At 39.1% G+C, this 18695-nt stretch overlaps 1 long non-coding RNA gene across 1 annotated transcript in view; it reads left to right on the forward strand.

The window, feature by feature from the left end:
• LOC131136259 (uncharacterized) overlaps positions 1–18287 on the forward strand; it is a 44886-nt gene extending 26599 nt beyond the window's left edge. Inside the window, exon 3 of the long non-coding RNA XR_009131716.1 lies at positions 16454–18287. This is a non-coding gene — a long non-coding RNA (uncharacterized LOC131136259). The remainder of the gene's footprint in view (positions 1–16453) is intronic.
• The last annotated feature ends 408 nt before the right edge of the window (positions 18288–18695 follow it).

Consider the following 18695-nt stretch of genomic DNA (forward strand, 5'->3'; position numbering starts at 1 on the left):
TTGTGACTTGTAATTAGCTACCAAAACACTAGGAGCCAGTGTTTTTTTTTTCTGAGAGTCTGCAAACATAACTCTTCTTGACTATCTATTTAGTTCCCTGGGTGTTAGTGAACAATGGCAACTGAAGCAGCATCAACATCATTGGCATAGATATAAACGCATAAAAATGCACCACATTTCAGTAATGGTGTTTTAATGTAGTCATGAATTTGATTACCAGTCAGTGGATAACAATAATGCTGTTATTTTTATCGCCATTACTCACAACTACATATGCTACATACTACATATTACTCCTAATTACATATGCATGTAATATCACATCTTTGACATGATTTGGTGGTATTTTAGAAAAAAAATGACAAATGTATTCTGTTTTCCACTTGATCCGTGGTATATTCCACGTTTTATATTAGTTGTGTCCTTTGCATACCAATGTTTGCATATCTGTTTTTTTTTTCAAGCCAGCCTAAAAAAACAGATTTCCAATTCTGACAAACTGCACTCCCCTGTGAAAGCAGAGAAATGGCAATGCTCATGGGAGTGAGGATCGTTACTCAAGACACCCATTCATGAGCAAAACACGGTCCCCATGGGTGTAACCAATACAACTTAGACGACACAAGGATCACAGATTTGCTGCCATTGAGATTTTTCAAATGCGTTTTGCCAGCACAATGATGTTTGTAGGAATACTGTTGATAATCTTTTCTCCTTTGTTTGTCGCTGAGAGGCAGCGGTGTTGGATGAAAAAGAGCGCTGCATATCCATTGTCAAATATCAGTGTATGTGTTTTCCCTCGTTTATCGTGAGTGATAGCTTACCAAAATTGTGCACAATAAGTGAAATCCACAAAGTAGACAACTTTTTTTGTTACAATTATTATATATACTGTATGTTTTAAGGGTGTAAAACCTCTCATCATACACTTAAATACACTTTTCTCAGGCAGGCATTATTATTATTATTATCTCACATTTCTCTCCTGTTTAAACACCCCCAAAAAGTGCAAACTTTCATTTGAATTTTAATGATTAACCTAACCGAGGTGAGACACAAAAAAGTTTCCAGTGACTGATGTATTTGGCTCCACCAATCACACCTCTTCGTCATCCTGTAGCGATTTTGTATCCTTGTTCAAACATATTGCTCCTGTTATATTTTCCCATATGTCTATGCATTTTCATCCTTCATTCCTCCTCCCATAATGCCGCCCTACAGCCAGAAACACTAAAAACAATTCCACGAAACAGTAAGTCCACAAAAGGTAAACCGCAATGTAGCGAGGGAACACCTAAATACTTTAATACTTTCCATGAGTGAAAATGATGGGCCACTGTAGTTATTATGCAACATCCTTCGGACGGAACATGATATCTCGATTTTCCTATTTAATTTATTTGGCAGTAGCAGAGTTGAGTAATTTTGCAACAGCAAAGCCACAACATGGTCTACTGACATTTATAGCTTTTCAGTCGGTGGCATGCGATTCTCCACCAAAACGCTCAGGGCAGTGTTTTCCTGAGAGGGAGCAACCACAAATCTTTCTTTTTCTTTGTCTAGCTATTAAGCTTCCAGTAGTTAAAAAAAAAAAAAAAACGGAAAACAGTAGCGACTGAAGCGACATCTTCATAAAACTTGAATTGCACAAAAAACAAGACAGACGCATCAGAACTTGCAATGAGCTTCACACACAATAGGAACAAAATAAATCAAACTACACACAACACTACAGTCATAGTGTCAGATAAAGCAAAACAAGAGAAACACTTGCAGCCCATTAGAATGCTCTGAACCGGAAACCGGATCCAGAAGTCATTGTCCTCCAGCTCCATTGACCGCATTTGACATCATCAGCAGTAGACCAGCAGTAGGTAATATAGCTGGTACGGTCACAGCGGCTTCTTATAGGTTGTAGAAAAAAAAAAGTTTCAGATTCAAAGTAATTCTTTTTTTTCTCTATTTGTTGTTATACGGCTTTCGAGCTCCCGGCCTCACCAGATGCGAGGTGTGTCACAGGGTTAGTGAGGCCTTGAGCATCACGGATAATCAGCTTCATTAGTACTGCCGCTAAAACCAATTTAAGAGCAGACCAGAGGGATCAGACGGGCCAGCTGTCCACACCAGTGCTTTGGCAGGCGCCGTGGCCCCAAACCCACACCAAAACAACAAGCAGCCAACTGTGTATGCTGCCAAGTCATTTCTCTGAGCAGCCTTCTCACAATAACCCATCCTACAGAAAACACAGAGCATCAGTACTCTATGTGACAATACAAATCAAAATTGATTTAAAGCCCTCGTGTCATGGTCAGGAATAACAATAGTTGTTTAGTAATTGGAACGCTTTAAACTCTTAAACCCTGGAAAAGTTTGTTTCATTAAATTACTCATGACAGTGCTCTGATTGCTTAGTTTTGATATTTGTTTGTGGAATGAATTTTCTTCTCCATCCATTTTCTATGATGCTTATCCTTACTAGGGTTGCTGGAGCCTATCCCAGCTAAGATGCCCAAGCAGAGAATTGAACCCATGTCCTGACTGTGTGGCCAACATGCTAACCAGTCATGCTAGCACTCCCATGCTATTTACATGGACACATGTTTATTGATATTGACCATTGTTCGGAGTAATGTTAAAGGGTAGCCGCACTTTCTTTTCATATATTTCAAAAAAGTACCCAACAATTACTTTCCCTGCCACCGAGTACATTTAAGGAGTCATTTCATATTTAATGGGAAAGTAACTGTAACAATTCATTCATTTTCTACCGCTTATCCTCACGAGGGTCGCAGGGGGTGCTGAGGCCTATCCCAGCTGTCTTCGGGCGAGAGGACTAGTGACCAGCCAATCACAGGGCACATATAGACAAACAACCATTCACACTCACATTCATACCTATGGACAATTTGGAGTCGCTGATTAACCTAGCATGTTTTTGGAATGTGGGAGGAAACCGGAGTACCCGGAGAAAACCCACACATGCACGGGGAGAACATGCAAACTCCACACAGAGATGGCTGAGTGTGGGATTGAACCTCAGATCTGCGCGCTAACCACTCGACCGCCATGCAGCCCTAACTGTAACAAATTATTTAAAAAAAAATCCTCAAAATTACCAAAACACAGACACAACCCACCAGCCCCCACTTTCTGTCCTGTGCTGAATTTCCAGTGAATGTTTTAATGTTGTCTGTTTATTCTGTGCTGAACCCAAATCCCGGAACAGCTGACTCATCTGTGCAGTCCAAACATACTTCATTCACCCAAGCGTACTGTAAGTCTCTTATCCTAACACTGACCAGCTTCATGACCTAATGGCATTTCCTCTCCATGTACAGTTGACCTCACAACCTGCCTCTGCAGCTAATTACAGAACAGCTCAAGGAGACTAACTCCCCATGGCATGCATGCCACAACAAGCTCCTGCCACAACCTCAACCTTACGTCACAGCTGTCAGGTCTGCCTGGGAAATGGTGTCATTGGCAAAGGTAAATAAGGTCTAGTAACACTCTCGCCGAGGCACCTTAAGGAAGGTCTTACCTGCAGACATTCATTTTTTAATACCACTTACCTCCTGTGGGCAAGCCTGTAGTGGTCAATTGGGCCAGGCAATGTTTTCAAGGCCAAATTAGTCTGGAACAGGTAAGTCAAAAGCCAGACTCAAAAGGGAACCTTTTCCCTTAATTTCATTGCAGACTGATTAGTTTTAAAGTACTACTCAAATATTAGAGTTTAGACCAGTACCGTACTTTTGTTTTAATACTTTCATTCATTCATTTTCTACCGCTTATCCTCACAAGGGTCGCTAGGGGTGCTGGAGCCTATCCCAGCTGTCTTCGCACGAAATGTTTTAATACTTCTACTTCAATAAAACTTCATTTCAACATCAACTACAACACTGCCTCTTTTACTGAAAGGAATTGTACATTATCTGTTTCATTAGTCACTTATTTGTTTACGTATGTTACTTAGTACTTATTCTGAAGTAGTCTTGTGAAGTAGTCTCGCTTCTACTGTGATTGTAAACACAATTGTTATGTCCATGTACTTCTTTTCCTTGGCGGACATCTGCTGGGAAGTGTTAGTGCAATGGAGAGCTTTGCTTACAACTTTTTGGAATTCCCCCTTGAACTAAATGCCTGAATTGATTTCAGGAAAAAGAGGGACTCTTTCAGACGAGAAATGCTCACCCAAAGTTCACATAGTCGTTGATGTTAAATGGTTTATATTTCTTATTTCATATTGTAATTCTATCATTGCATTCACCATTGCATCTCCCCATTCTCCGGGTACTCCGGTTTCCTCCCACATTCCAAAAACATGCTAGGTTAATTGGCGACTCCAAATTGTCCATAGGTATGAATGTGAGTGTGAATGGTTGTTTGTCTATATGTGCCCTGTGATTGGCTGGTGACCAGTCCAGGGTGTACCCCGCCTCTCGCCCGAAGACAGCTGGGATAGCGCTCCATGCCCTATGTCAAGATTTATACAGGGGGTCTTACCTGTGTGTAGTCTTGCTGCCACTTTTCCGCTTTCTCTCTTTCGTGCCCATGTTTGGAGTTTTGAGCACACATGATTCATTCGCTATGCGGCTCTGGCAGAAAGACTCCAGACTGTTTCCGTATTGCAAATGTGACTTTGTTTCTGAATATATTGCATATTCTGTCAACAAATAGCACTGAATATCTATGCTCAGCTTCAAATCGGGTAGGAAAGGTTTTGCCTGTGAGTCTTTATGGGCGAAACAAAATGAAATCCAGAAAGTTGTCTATGTGTACAAAAAAAAGCAACTAACAGATATGATAGAAGATGGAAAATTAATCAGAGCCATTGTCTGTTGGTCATAACCAAAACACCATTACAAAACAACAGATGCCCCACAGGTAGGCCAAGTAAATCATCAGAGTTCATGACAGAATCATTGTGAGATCTGTAAAGAAAGACCCTAAAATAACATGACATCAGCAACAATGGTTACACCAGAAGATGCAAACCACTAATTACCAAGTAGAATAAGAAGAGTAGGCTGGTATTTACCATAAATTCAGAAAAAAAAGTTTTCTGCACTGTGTTTTTTCCCCCTCAAGGCAGTAGTACAGTACAACGTTAATAAGATCAACATGCTTATTTGGTTTATTAAACACTTAGCCTTTACTCATCATTGCATTTCTTTCTGGTTTAATGGAAAATATTAATAAAATTCAAATTATCACATGTATTTTGTTTCAGCAAGACCATTTGCAATATACTTAACCGTTCAATATGGCATTTTTTCTAACATTCAGTATTTTATTCCTCTGCAAAACTATTATTACTATTGTCTGAGCCATCCAAACCCAGCTTTATTTAAGTTTAATGTCAAACTTTCATTTCAAAGTCTTCTAATGATGTATAAACATTGATGCATATTTATATGAAATAAGTCTGAAACAGCTTGACCAGTTTTAAATGAGGTCGAACGAGACATAATAAGTTTCCTTCCACAATCAAATAGGGGGCTGGCATGGAGACCACCTCTGCTCACTTGATTTAGTCCACACACACATATGATTACTCAATCACGCATTCAGGACCAAAATAATCGCACTGAAGGAACAAGGAGCTAGCAAATAAAATAAAGCAAATGGTGCTACCGTAAAAGCATATTAAAAATTACCCCATCAAATAACAAATGACTGTTCTACTTAAAACTAAATGCCGTTCTTGTGTTATGACATTTAGTGGTTACATATGCACTCTAATGGTTGATATATTATTAACAAACAAAAGAACTCGTTACATACTCCCGTAGTCACACATACTCACAACACTGACTTTCACAGACTTTTTGCCCTTTTCCTATTATGTCATCCAAGCATGGGACAGACTCTTCTGTGTCAAAGAAAAGGAAAGTGAATGTGAAAAATGAAGTGATATTAGACATCGTAAAATGTTCTGAAAGTGGCCAATCAACATTGGCTGCCTGCCCGGCGTGTATGTCTGTTCATTTTATGTACTACCTAATAGTTTTGTCCATCTGAGTGCGTTCCCTAAAGGCGTGTTTGTGTTTGCATATGCAGGATTTGTACAGCAGATTCATCGAAAGCCAGAAGCGCAGATCTCACTTAATCTGCAGTTAACGGCTGTTTAAATAACCTCCATAAATGTTTAACTGCTCTGCCTATGCCCTATTCAATGGGAGGCATTTTTCTTAATGCAAAAACAGGCCGCCAAGGCGACCCCCCATACCCCCCCCCAACCCGACTCGCATGTAATGTGTGTAAGAAGGCAGCCATTATCAGCCTCACAATGACACAATTCACTCAGACCGCGTGTCTGCGAGTCCATTTGGTTTGTGTCAGTTGTGATGGATATCTTATTGAAGGACTTAATCAGAAGCTAATGCATGAAGAATCGATGTGTTCACTTGTGTGGGATTTGGACAGGACGCAAGTGTTCCCTTTGGCAATGTTTCATGAGATGGAAAAAGCGGCTGATGGGTGATGATGCGATGTGAGGAGTGCTTTCATCAACAGTGAAGATTAGTTCTTTATAATCTAATTTACTGTAGCTCATGGCCACACTGTTAACGCAAGTGAAAATACATGTACTATATTGTGTGAATGCGTAGAGAGCATATTACAATTATAAAAAAGTAAAAGTGGTAAAAGTCTGATAACCTTCTGGTCAGATTGGATTTATAATCCCATAATTTTGTTGTCGAATTCAATTGAGCAGAGCATAATAATACAATTTAATTTATATATATTTATTTATATTTATATTTATATTTATATTTATATTTATATTTATATTTATATTTATATTTATATTTATATTTATATTTATATTTATATTTATATTTATTTATGAATTATAGAAAATTCATTTCAAATACATTCATTCATTTTCTACCGCTTTTCCTCACGAGGGTCGCAGGGGTGCTGGAGCCTATCCCAGCTGTCTTTGGGCGAGAGGCGGGGTACACCCTGGACTGGTCCCCAGCCAATCACAAGGCACATATAGACAAACAACCATTCACACTCACATTCATACCTATGGACAATTTGGAGTCGCCAATTAACCTAGCATGTTTTTGGAATGTGGGAGGAAACTGGAGAAAACCCATGCATGAACAGGAGAACATGCAAACTCCACACAGAGATACCCGAGGGTGGAATTGAACCCTGGTCTCCTAGCTGTGAGGTCTACGCACTAACCATTTGACCACCGTGAATTTAAAATACACTTCAATGGAAAAATATACATTAAATGATTCATGCTGGAGCCTATCCCACCTTCTTCAGGCGAATTTTTCCATAATTGTGACATTACAAATGAAGGTTTGCAAAAACGCCCACCCACTAAGTGAAATGGAAACAGTGTGTTCACTCAAGAACGTTCAGTAGCTTACAGAACTAAGACTGTACCTATTTACAGCAATCTCATTGAGCACTGTGCACAAGCCCTCCAAATAGCTGTCTTCGGCTATGCCTGCCAGTAACTAGGAGCCCATAACCCAAATTTTAGCTCTCAGCCGAGAGATACCTTGTGTCCAATAAACACTCGTTATTTGGGACACTCGCATGCCAAGGTATAAATGACAATACATAACAAAATACCTGCAGTGTTCCATCAGTTGATCCAGTTGAGTCCATCAAGTGGAATTCAAAACATGATGTACTCCGATGACAACTCAAAAATAATTTTCATCTTGTTGAGGGAGCCATCTACCAGAGGTTTGAAGGCAGCGTTACCATTCCAGATACCCTTTTATGTGTCCATTTGTGTTCAATATTTGTTCAGTGTGACTCAATGTTAACTGCAAGACTGGTGCATTTTCTCAAACTACGTTGTGGGTCGAGGGTCAAACAGGACCTGCGCAAGTTATAATTGTGCGTCAAAAACCTAGAAAAAAATATACTTTTTTTTTTAAAATAAAAATAAATATAAAATAAAAAATATATATCAATAAAAACAATTTAGCAGCTGTTGAATTAGGAAAAAAACAATAAAAACACTATCACCGCCATTGTGTGAATGGGCACAAACAGACACATTCAGTGTGTGGGGAATGGTGAGCAGAGCATCGAAAAGGGCAAGACTCTGCTACTCAGCGCTCTGGGGGAGCACAGTGATTTACTGTTCCTCTCAGCAGTGTTATAAACGCTGCTCCATTTGTTAATGAGGTTCTGACATGCTGCATGTTTCCAGCGTGTTTTCCTTGGGCTCAGCAGCAACAGCTGCCTGATTGCTGCCCCTATTAAAAGGCCATGTATGCATTCAGCCATACACACTCTCTTTGTAGTAAAAGTATCATGCTGCGCTTTCCACAATTTGGGACACGACTTCAGTGTCCGTAGGGTCAAACATGTCTGTCACAGCACAATTATTTCAACTTTTATTTCACTATTTTTCTTACAGTATTAATGTGGTACATTCTTACTGTGCTTAGTCACATAGTCAGTCAGGGTGGGCTGATTGATTCAAATATTAGTAGTATTGATACCAATCGGAGTATTAGTATCGGAGCGATACTAGTGTGAGAAAAGTTCTCATGTTATTATTGTTTTTGTTCAAACATGTATGTAAAAAAGTAAAGTAAAAGTTATATTATATTAACAAATTATCACTAGCCACGTATACATGGACCCAAATATTCCCATTGCATTCGGTTTATTTGCTCAAATGGAAAGAATTCAACCTTTGTATACACCTCATTCCAAAAGAAAAGTGCCAATCCGAATGAATATATAATCGGATTCACAGGGGTGGAATATTCTTTTCCCCAATCTGATTTAGGTATCTTGTACCCGCTCAAACGGAAAGTTGTCAGACTGCGTTCTTCTTCGTCGTGTTTTTCTTCTTCTGTTGTTTATTGGTGGTTGGAAAGCAGCTTTCGTGTGCATTACCGCCTTCCGTGGAACAGAATCTAAACCCTTCTATACACCATTCACAAGTCCAGTTTTATTAAAAAAGAAAATATATATCTATATAAAACATGTCCCGAGTTTAACTATAAAATATTTGTTTTTTCCTGTTTAAATTTATCCTGTTTGCATTCTTTCAGCGCATGCTGAGATATGACATAACACGCAGCTCGAGACGTTCTTCAGTTTTAAAAATGGAGGCCAGCAATCGGCACTGGACTGTTGCGGAAAGTTTGTTTTTGTTCCAAACTAATATAAAGACTGGACAAACAAAAAACTCGCAATACGGAGTTATTCCAGAAGTGAAAGAAAAACTCTGTATCAGTTGGTATCACATGATGTTGTTTACGTTTTACTGCGCATGCCCTATTGACTATTCTGGTTGATTATAGCGGTCGCATGTAGACAAGCGATTGGAATATTCCTTTCCATGTATACCATGTTTTCGGAAAGGTCATTCCGAAAGAGGAAAAACTCCTCATGTAAACGTGGCTATTGTTTCATGGTTGTTTTTAGTCAAAACTATGCACATTTAATCAAATGTTACATATTTTTAGCCTAAATTATGCATTATCAAGCATAAAAAAGGCTAAAAGAAGTCAAATAAAAAATCCGATATTCAAAGATGTGGATAATCTACACTAATCACTAGGTGTCAGTAATGTTACATTGTTTTAAACTGATTATATTACAACAGCCACAGCAGGAAGTATGAAACTGGTCAAGTAAAAAACAACAACAAGGAACTCTCACAATGTTAACATGTGTGAGTTAATATAAATGTCTTATTTTCCATAATTATTATATCTATTTTTAACTAATTCACTTATCACGTTCATATTTGGAACCGATCAACCGATTTACTATGTTAAACAAAGGATTCATGTATTTTATTGTTTTTATTCTGATTTCAGAATACAAATTTCAAAAGCACATAATGTTTGCATGATTTTTAACATTTCAAATTGAGTATCTTTATTAGTACCTGCAGTACCGGTCATGTATTTACCTTAAAATTTGGAAGTAGAATGTGTTATTAGCACAAGCCAAAAACCTACTTATGAGAACTAATTCATGAAAAATGTATTGCTTCAATAACTTCGATATGTATGACTCTCAAAATAGTGCTTAGGTGTAATTCTTAAACATGCAAGTTGTCAAAATAAAGTCTGCACTGTCTCTTTTCTGCAGTAACACAAACACAATCAAATTTGTCATGTGGCAGGTTTTAGCCTGTAAGACTGTTGGGCTTTAAAAGACATTCTGCCATGCTCATACCACAAAACATTTATATTCAGCTATTTGGGTCTGTCGGCAAAACATTGGAATGAAAAACAACATTGACTACAGCATATCAAACAAACACGGTGCCGAGATGGGATAATTGAAGTCAAAAGAATTTTACTCACCTCAGGTATGTACTGTATGCGTGCATGCAAGAACGGCATACACCAAGATCCAACAAAGATGAGTATTTAAAAATAAGTAATATCCAGTCTTCCTTTGACTCTTATATGAAACCGCTGTAATGTCCCAACATAGAGCCAGTTTGGAGGATAACTCAAGGCAGGTGCTGACTGACAGCTGCCAGAACAGCTGATAGCCAATATGCATGGAGCCATTTACAGCAAGACCAATGGGGATGTTGTAGTCACCATCACTGAGTGATTTGAACACAACCCAGGATTCCACTTGAGGACCACAGATCCCAGTATGCCCCAGTTTCTTGCCCCATACGACCAAATCCCCTCTCTTGGTCTGTCTGGACTTACAGACATAGAGAGAGCCACTATTACGAAAGGATGCTGGCCAGACGGCATGCAATGCTCGCACTTGCTACTCGCAAGGCGGGATTATTCTTGAACCACCTGGACCATGCAAAGATTGCACAGTCTGCAAATTTGAATACCATTCACTTAGTACAGTAATTTCTTTAGAAAGTAAAATTGATTTTGCTGTTTGCTCATTTAATTGCCATATTTGGTGCCACATACACAAAAATAACAAATTTATAATTATATGCAGTATCTATGATAAAGTTATGTGATTTTCTTAATTGTCTACACAGCTTTAGGCGTCTGCTAAATTACTAAATCAAAACTAAAGTTGTGGCATTGAATAGAAAACAAATAAAACACAAAAAGTAATGAAACATTCAGTCAAAAGGATGCATTTTTATGTCTGTGTTGAGTGACACCATGTGCATAGTTATGCATGTGAGCGCCTGTTGAGAGAAACAACTGACCGACTTGCAGAGGAGACGACTTAATCGGTGTTAAGTGGCAGACATTAGTACGTTGACATGCACTACAACAGTCGGATTCCTGAAGTACAGTACTTTTCTTTCATAGGTCATAATCAGAACTGTGATGCATTCAATTGTAATCTGATGCATGTTCAAATGAAATAAAACCATTACCATTGTTCCAGGAGCAAATTATGCCAGGTTTGCTATGTAATATGATGATGGATAAGAATTAGTTAGGATGACATATGCTGCACAACATAAATGGCAACGCAGCCAGTCCTTATACTAGGCATGATACAACCCACCATTTGTCGCAAATACCGTATACGCCAATTCATTCATTTTCTGCCGCTTATCCTCACGAGGGTTTCGGGGGGTGCTGGAGCCTATCCCAGCTGTCTTCAGGCTGGGTACACCCTGGACTGGTGGCCAGCCAATCACAGGGCACATATAGACAAACAACCATTCACACTCACATTCATACCTATGGACAATTTGGAGTCGCCAATTAACCTAGCATATTTTTGGAATGTGGGAGGAAACCGGAAAAAGCCACGCATGCACGGGGAGAACATGCAAACTCCACACAGAGATGGCCGAGGGTGGAATTGAACTCGGGTCTCCAAGCTGTGAGGTCTGCGTGTTAACCGCTCAACTGCCGTGCAGTTTCCATGTGTTACAATATTCAATTTTAATGCAAATGTTTATCCAAAATCAAAGAAGAAGGCCATTCCCAAAAGTGGAATAAATGCATTCTGAACAAGTCATATACACGCAACAAAATCCTGATCCTCCAAATTAGACAATGACTTCATTTAGCAACTTTTGGCAACTTTTACTTCCTGGAAAAAGAAAAACAAGAACCAAGAAGTACAAACAATGGCAAATCAACAGAGAAAGCTTTTAATCTACACTATGGAAACAAAAACCATGTTTATTATGCACACAATAAAACACAGCCAATTTCAAACTCACGTCCTAGAAGGGAAACAGGAAATGAAATAGAAGATGCAAACGGACTGAGAACATCACCTGGAACCCATAGAACAATAATTGCTATCAAGATTGCAAAGTAACCACTGAAAACAGGCACAACCGGCGAACCGTGACCTCCAACCTTCAGTGAGTAAGATGGAACTAAATGAGGATGATGGGCAACTTTGAAGACAGCCAATAGCGACTTTCCTTGGCAACGCCGTGTCCAATCGGGACTTGAGGACTTCCAATGCAGACGCATATGTCTGAACCCTTGGGTTGTGTCTGCTATGGTGGACTCCGGCCGCATTAATTGGGATGATAGTGATCAGAGTGCTTTGGGGACGATATGGTACTCTTAACCCCTTCCATGTAGTATTTCACGTTTGTTGTTTGTGTATTAATGGGTTTTTCTTGCAATCCGTGTGGTTCAAGAGCAAGTAGTTTGGATCTTATAAGAGAGAAAAAATATTTTTGGGGTCATTATCTGGATCCAGGATTTCAAGAAAATTCATTTTCGAAAATGTACAAAATTTCAAAGACTGGTTTAAAAAATAAGATTATAGGGAACTATGGTACTTGGCAGAGGTCTGCGGTCTCTGCGTGCTTCTGTAATTTTTGACAATAAATATTAAAAAAATAGAAAATTAGAGTACTTCCCTTGTTCATCTTCCTTTCTGTGTCACATTTGTTGCAAATCTACCATTTATTTAGGTAAACGTTATTTCGGTATTTCATTATCTGACTCTTTTAGCTTTTAGCTTCAAGGTGGAATCTGTTTATTTGTAGGGATTCCAATTAGCTGCAATCAACAAACAAGGTTGTTTGTAAAATATGTCATGCCCGAATAAAGTATTCGGGAAATACGACAAATCTGCGAGTCCACTTAGCGAGACACCATGAGGACCTGCCGCTTGCAAGCAATGCGAAGGTCCTTTTGTATACTACAAAAGTAGTACTGTGATATTGCAGGTATTTTGTTTTTTCATATTGATATCACTATTTTGTTAAATAATAGTTATTTCAAGCATTCTTAAAGGACTTTTTACTGATGTTAGTTACTTTGTTCCACAAAAATACTCTTCTGATGGTGGATAAGTCAGGGACTGTATAAATAATTTTTTTCACATATGTATGACTCTCAAAATAGTGCTTAGGTGTAATTCTTAAACATGCAAGTTGTCAAAATAAAGTCTGCACTGTCTCTTTTCTGAACATTTGAGCAGGATCTTTAGACATAATTTAATTTAATAATTTTTTTTTTTGTAAATTTAATGCTGGATGTTAAAGCTTTATTTATCCAAATGCTACACTTTAAGTTTTTACAGAGGAAAGTTTGTGATACAGCATAACATATTATTCTAATGGAATAAAAATATGTTTAGTAAGTGCATATTGCTGGTGTAATTCAGTTTTTCCAGGAAATAATCTTTAACTACAAGAAAAAACAAAAAAATATCGCCTTGTTAACAGTATTGCGATATATCATGATACGTGTCGTATCGCCAGATTGTTGCCAATACACACCCCTAGTCTTCATCATCTTTTACATATTTCTGCAGCATTGTCTCCAGGAACTAAGGCCTCTTCCTCAACCAACAGTTCCCTACCACCGAGCAGTGGCGGACCACCAAGTGTGGGATGCCAGCACAGGCCCCCAAACTGCCGGTAGCAAGTCAAACCCTGCAATGATAGCCTCTCAGACATCACATTACAATAGTTTTTTAGAGACTCTCTCCATACTTAGTGGTAATGGTTTAGTGTCACCGGGGGCTTCTTGTGGGTTCAAAGAGGCAAAATGGAAATGGTTTTACTTTGTTGTGGTTTCAAAATAATCTGCAATTTTTTTTCATTGCTTTGGTGTGGGATTACAAGGATTGAGAATCTTATTTGAACGTCTGCCGGGAGACACTTCAGTGTCATTGTTTTTTTTTACCCTTCCATTGAAGCAGAAGCATTATAAGTGAGAACATACGTATACTGTAAGATTGAGTTCACAGGGGACGATTTCAACTTCAGCTTCGGACAGGATATCCATTTTAGTCTGTCTGTGTTCAGGTTACAGTTTGTTCCTGCGTTCTCTAATCCAGATGGTGATCTAAAGCACGTCTCATAATGTAAAAGCAAAAGCATCATACTTTGTTGAGGACACAGTGATAGGGCACAGAGGGTGAAAACTAAACATTACCGAGTTGGTACGCACAAATTTATAATACAGATTAGCGAGTGGGATTTTAGTCATTCATCTCTTGCGATGTATTTTTAGAAAGATCGTAAATCCTTTGCTCCCGCTCCCTCTGTCTAATAGTTGTTCTGTGGTTTGATTTAGGTGGATTACTGGATGACGGTTGCCACGTGTGCTTGTGTGTGTGTGTGTGTGGGCCTGGATGGGTAGGTGTGTGTGTATGTGAACCTATTGCACTCTTGTTTGTATGCGTGGCAGAGAGATGTAAAATTCAGTGATGTTATTTAAGAATTACAATTGAGTGCACTGCAGAGATCATGCTGTCTAGACTCTGGTAGTCTTATAATGGGATTCAACCAGATTATCTCGATTATACAGTACTTATAATTGTAATATGGGCAAGACAGCAAGATATACAGCTCCTCAGTGTATGAGGCATATTGGGATGCTTGGCATTGCATGCACATGTATTGCTAATACATGTATCAATATGGCTTCTTATGGGTTAAAATATGATTTTATACATGCATGCATTATTGGTATGGAGTAGAAATTGTGCCCACATGTTTTAAGATCTTTTAATTCTGCAATGTCACAATGTTTTACTAGCTTTGAGCCAGTGTGGGCATCATGCCATGTAGGTGAGTGAACTAAGGTCAGGTCTTAAGATTTGGTAAATGAGAGCATCCAAGTTCCCATCTACATGCTTACTGAGCCGAGATGAGGTAAACAACGTTGAGACGGACACTTGGGGAACAAGTTCCAGACAGTGGCCCAGACTGGCTCACCTTAAAGATATACACGATCTGGCCTAGATGTCATTTTTTGTTTGTTTACGCTTTCTTTTTCAGTTACTCTCCCTACACTGATACCATGCGTTTAATGCAGGGGTCTCAAGCCCACCAAATGTGGCCCGCAGGACACTAGTTTGAGGCCCCCCGCCTTGATATGAAAGTTTAATGTTAGTGCGGCCCGCGCAAGTTTGATATGGATGCTGTATGGTATCATGTACCCAGAAAAAATTATTACGTTTGATTAATGTTCCTGTTAAAGGTTAAATAACTGTTAATAGTTATCCTCCCTGTCCGTGTGGAAGTGGTAAGTTTTTGGCTATTTAAGTTTAAAGGAAATAACTTAACGACCTATAACGACCTAAACCTACCGTTTAGGTCGCTAGCTCTCTAGTTTGCGAGTTAGCATGTGTCTCAAGACCCTGCAGTTGTGCAATATGTTGTAAATAAAAAGAGTATAAATGTGACTATAGTCGTGTTTTGTCATGTCTACAGGGCTCTAATAATGCTTTGTTAATTTTTATTATTATTATTATATTTATTTATTACTGATTGATTGATTTTCTTTATTCTTGATTTGTTTATTTATTTTTCATCTTATTTTGTGTAGAAAAATAAAAAAGTAAGATATTTGAGAACAGTGGAATGTTTTATCAGAGCTTCTCTTGTAGAAAATTGGAACCAAAGCAAAGTTTTTTAAATTTTTTGTTTAAATGATAAATGCGATTTTTTTGTTTTTTTTTGGAAAACCTGATGCGGCCCAGTCTCACCCAGACCCAAGCTCCAGTGGCCCCCAAGTAAATTGAGTTTGAGACCCCTGGTTTAATGCATATTCTTTTCCACTACAGAGTAACTGCCTCAGGTTTATAAAAGACCCTTTGTTCTTACCTTTTGTCCTTAAAATACCTGGCTAATCACAACACAGCATAATGTGGGCTTAGGTAATGTGATACGTAGCTGTGATATTGTGCTTTCCTTCTTGCTTTCCTGTATGTATCAACTATCAACAGAAAATGTTTCTTTCGCTGTAATCTCATGCATCATTTTTGGTGATAACTAGAGATGTTTCTTTATATTTTTAAGGTTACATGTGAGTGTGGACAATGAGTGATTAAGATTAAGATTAAGATGAAGATATGCCTTTATTCATCCCTCAGTGGGGGGATTTGCATTGCACAGCAGCAAGTGTACAGAATCAGTTAAGCAGTACAAAAATACACAATAGAAAAATAAACAATCAAGCCAACTCGAATTATTTGGGAGAAAATGTCTCAAAGAATGAGTTTGAGCTCATGAATCTTCACAAGTTACATCATTTGATTGCATTTTGATGTATCTTGAAAGGTCTCAAGCGAGAGCACTAAGGACTGTCAGAAGCCTCGCTACAACCTGTGTCATCCATGGAAGTCCAGAAATGACCTTGGGAGCGATATCAGACTCTAGTGGATGAACTGCAAAAAACTCTCAGGAGGCAAGCCAGTTGCAGACGACAACGATGACGATTTACGACGATTAACGAAGTCCTTGGAGTCCATTTTGTTGTGATGACTGAAAACATTGGTGGCAACCAGAATGAGCGTGGGGATGATCTGCTCCCAGACACACCCAAAGCTCTTTGGGTGGTCAAGCATATTGTGGTGCATAGTATAGTACTGGTGTTGCAGTACCAGGTGACTTGGTTGATAGCAGGATGCTGGAATGAGGTGACAAGGATCTTCAGCATGTAGTTACCATTGTTGTTGGTGACATCATTCCAAATCGCTCCTGTCGGTGTGCATGGTGAAGTTCATGCTGCCATGGACAATGGTAATGTGGAATAGCTTATCATGCAGCTGAGCAGAGAATGGATTCTGGGTTTGGTCATTGGGTCACAAAGATGAACAGTTAGCTGAAGGATTGCCATGAGCAAGCTTTTGGTTGGCTACATAGCGAAAAAAGTTTTTAAAGGGCAGAGTCGCTAACCCTGCCAAAAACCTCCTCACTTTCTCATTCTGCTTGGAATCGGCAATGGCTGAGGTCTTTAGATGCGTGGCAGAACATTTTCAGGAAGAGTCAAATTGCCCTAACTGCACAATCTGAATATATTCCACTTCCAGTGCCAAATATATATGTAAGTCATTTTTTAAACTTACAACTCTTCCCTCTTTAATCGGCAATCACTCACCGATGAATAAGCGCCGTTAAACAGAAATGTGAAAGTAAATTTATAAAGTGAAATAAGTGACTACTACTGAGCAACGTGAGGGAAAGATCAAGAGAGCAGGAAGAGTTTATCCCTTTTCCCCTCATCTTCTGCCCTTTTATTCTCCGAGGCTTAGACCAGTGATCTGTATCTCGATTGGGCCTGCATAGTTTGAAATGATCCCTCCCAGGGGTTCCTCAAAATGCGTTTGGGCAAGCTTAAAAGCGAGCTGATAGTATTCAAAGTGCTATGACAAGCGACTGACGCAAACAGTTGCTGAGCTTTATCTTAACATCGGCACCTGGGAACGCAACTTTAGCGCATTGCCGTCATTTCACGTCCCTGAAAAAGTAGTAGTAGTGTTTGGAATGACTTTCAATGGTAAGTCGTTTGGTGATTTACTCAAACTGTAACGGCAACACATGGAGTATTGTACTGGGGTCATCTGAAAACTGTGACTTGTGTTAAAAACCCCCTGAGAGCACGATGAATCAGGCCAGTCTTAATTGCTAACTCTTGAGAGTCACTTAGATGAGAAGATGATTAAGTGTGGCAATGTGGTTGATCTAATTTCAAACAGATTGTCCTGGTTAAGGTACACAAGAATATGCAATAGGAGAAGTTTTTCTATTGCGAAATCGGCAAAATGGCAGAATCCCAAAATGGACGATATGCGACTGAAAGTGCCTCAGGTGAGCATGTGTATTGCTTTTTCCCCTTCATCTTATCAATACCTCGCATCACTGCTCAGAAGTTTCAAAGACAAAGCATTTTGTTGCTTCTTTGACTGCTGATAAGATATTTGTCAGAAATCAGGATCAGGATCTTCATTCATTAGTAACACACACGAGGAATTCACAGTTCTCCATGCCTCTTTTGTCCCTCGTTTATCACAATTAATTTGTTGCAGACCAGACCTTTCATTCATTCATTTTCTACCACTTATCCTCACGAGGGTTGCAGGGGTGCTGGAGCCTATCCCAGCTTTAGTCAAGAGGTGGGGTACACCCTGGACTGGTCGCCAGCCAATCACAGGGCACATATAGACAAACAACCATTCACACTCACATTCATAACTATGGACAATTTGGAGTCGCCAATTAACCTAGCATGTTTTTGGAATTTGGGAGGAAACTGGAGTACATGCAAACTCCACACACAGATGGAATTGAACTCAGGTCTCCTAGCTGGGAGGCCTACGCGCTAACCACTTAACACCGTGCGTGCAGCCCACACCAGACCTTTTTGCCGCAAAATAAGATTGAATATTAAAAAGGGAATATTTTTATATTTAGAAAACCTGTGTAAATACGATTTTTTCCATTATTAGAGCTCTGTAGATATGAAATAACACCCCTGCAGTCACCTTCACACTTCTGTTATTCATTGACACCCACTACTTTA

Source organism: Doryrhamphus excisus, chromosome 9 (assembly GCF_030265055.1).
Source record: "Doryrhamphus excisus isolate RoL2022-K1 chromosome 9, RoL_Dexc_1.0, whole genome shotgun sequence".
Taxonomy (NCBI): domain Eukaryota; kingdom Metazoa; phylum Chordata; class Actinopteri; order Syngnathiformes; family Syngnathidae; genus Doryrhamphus; species Doryrhamphus excisus.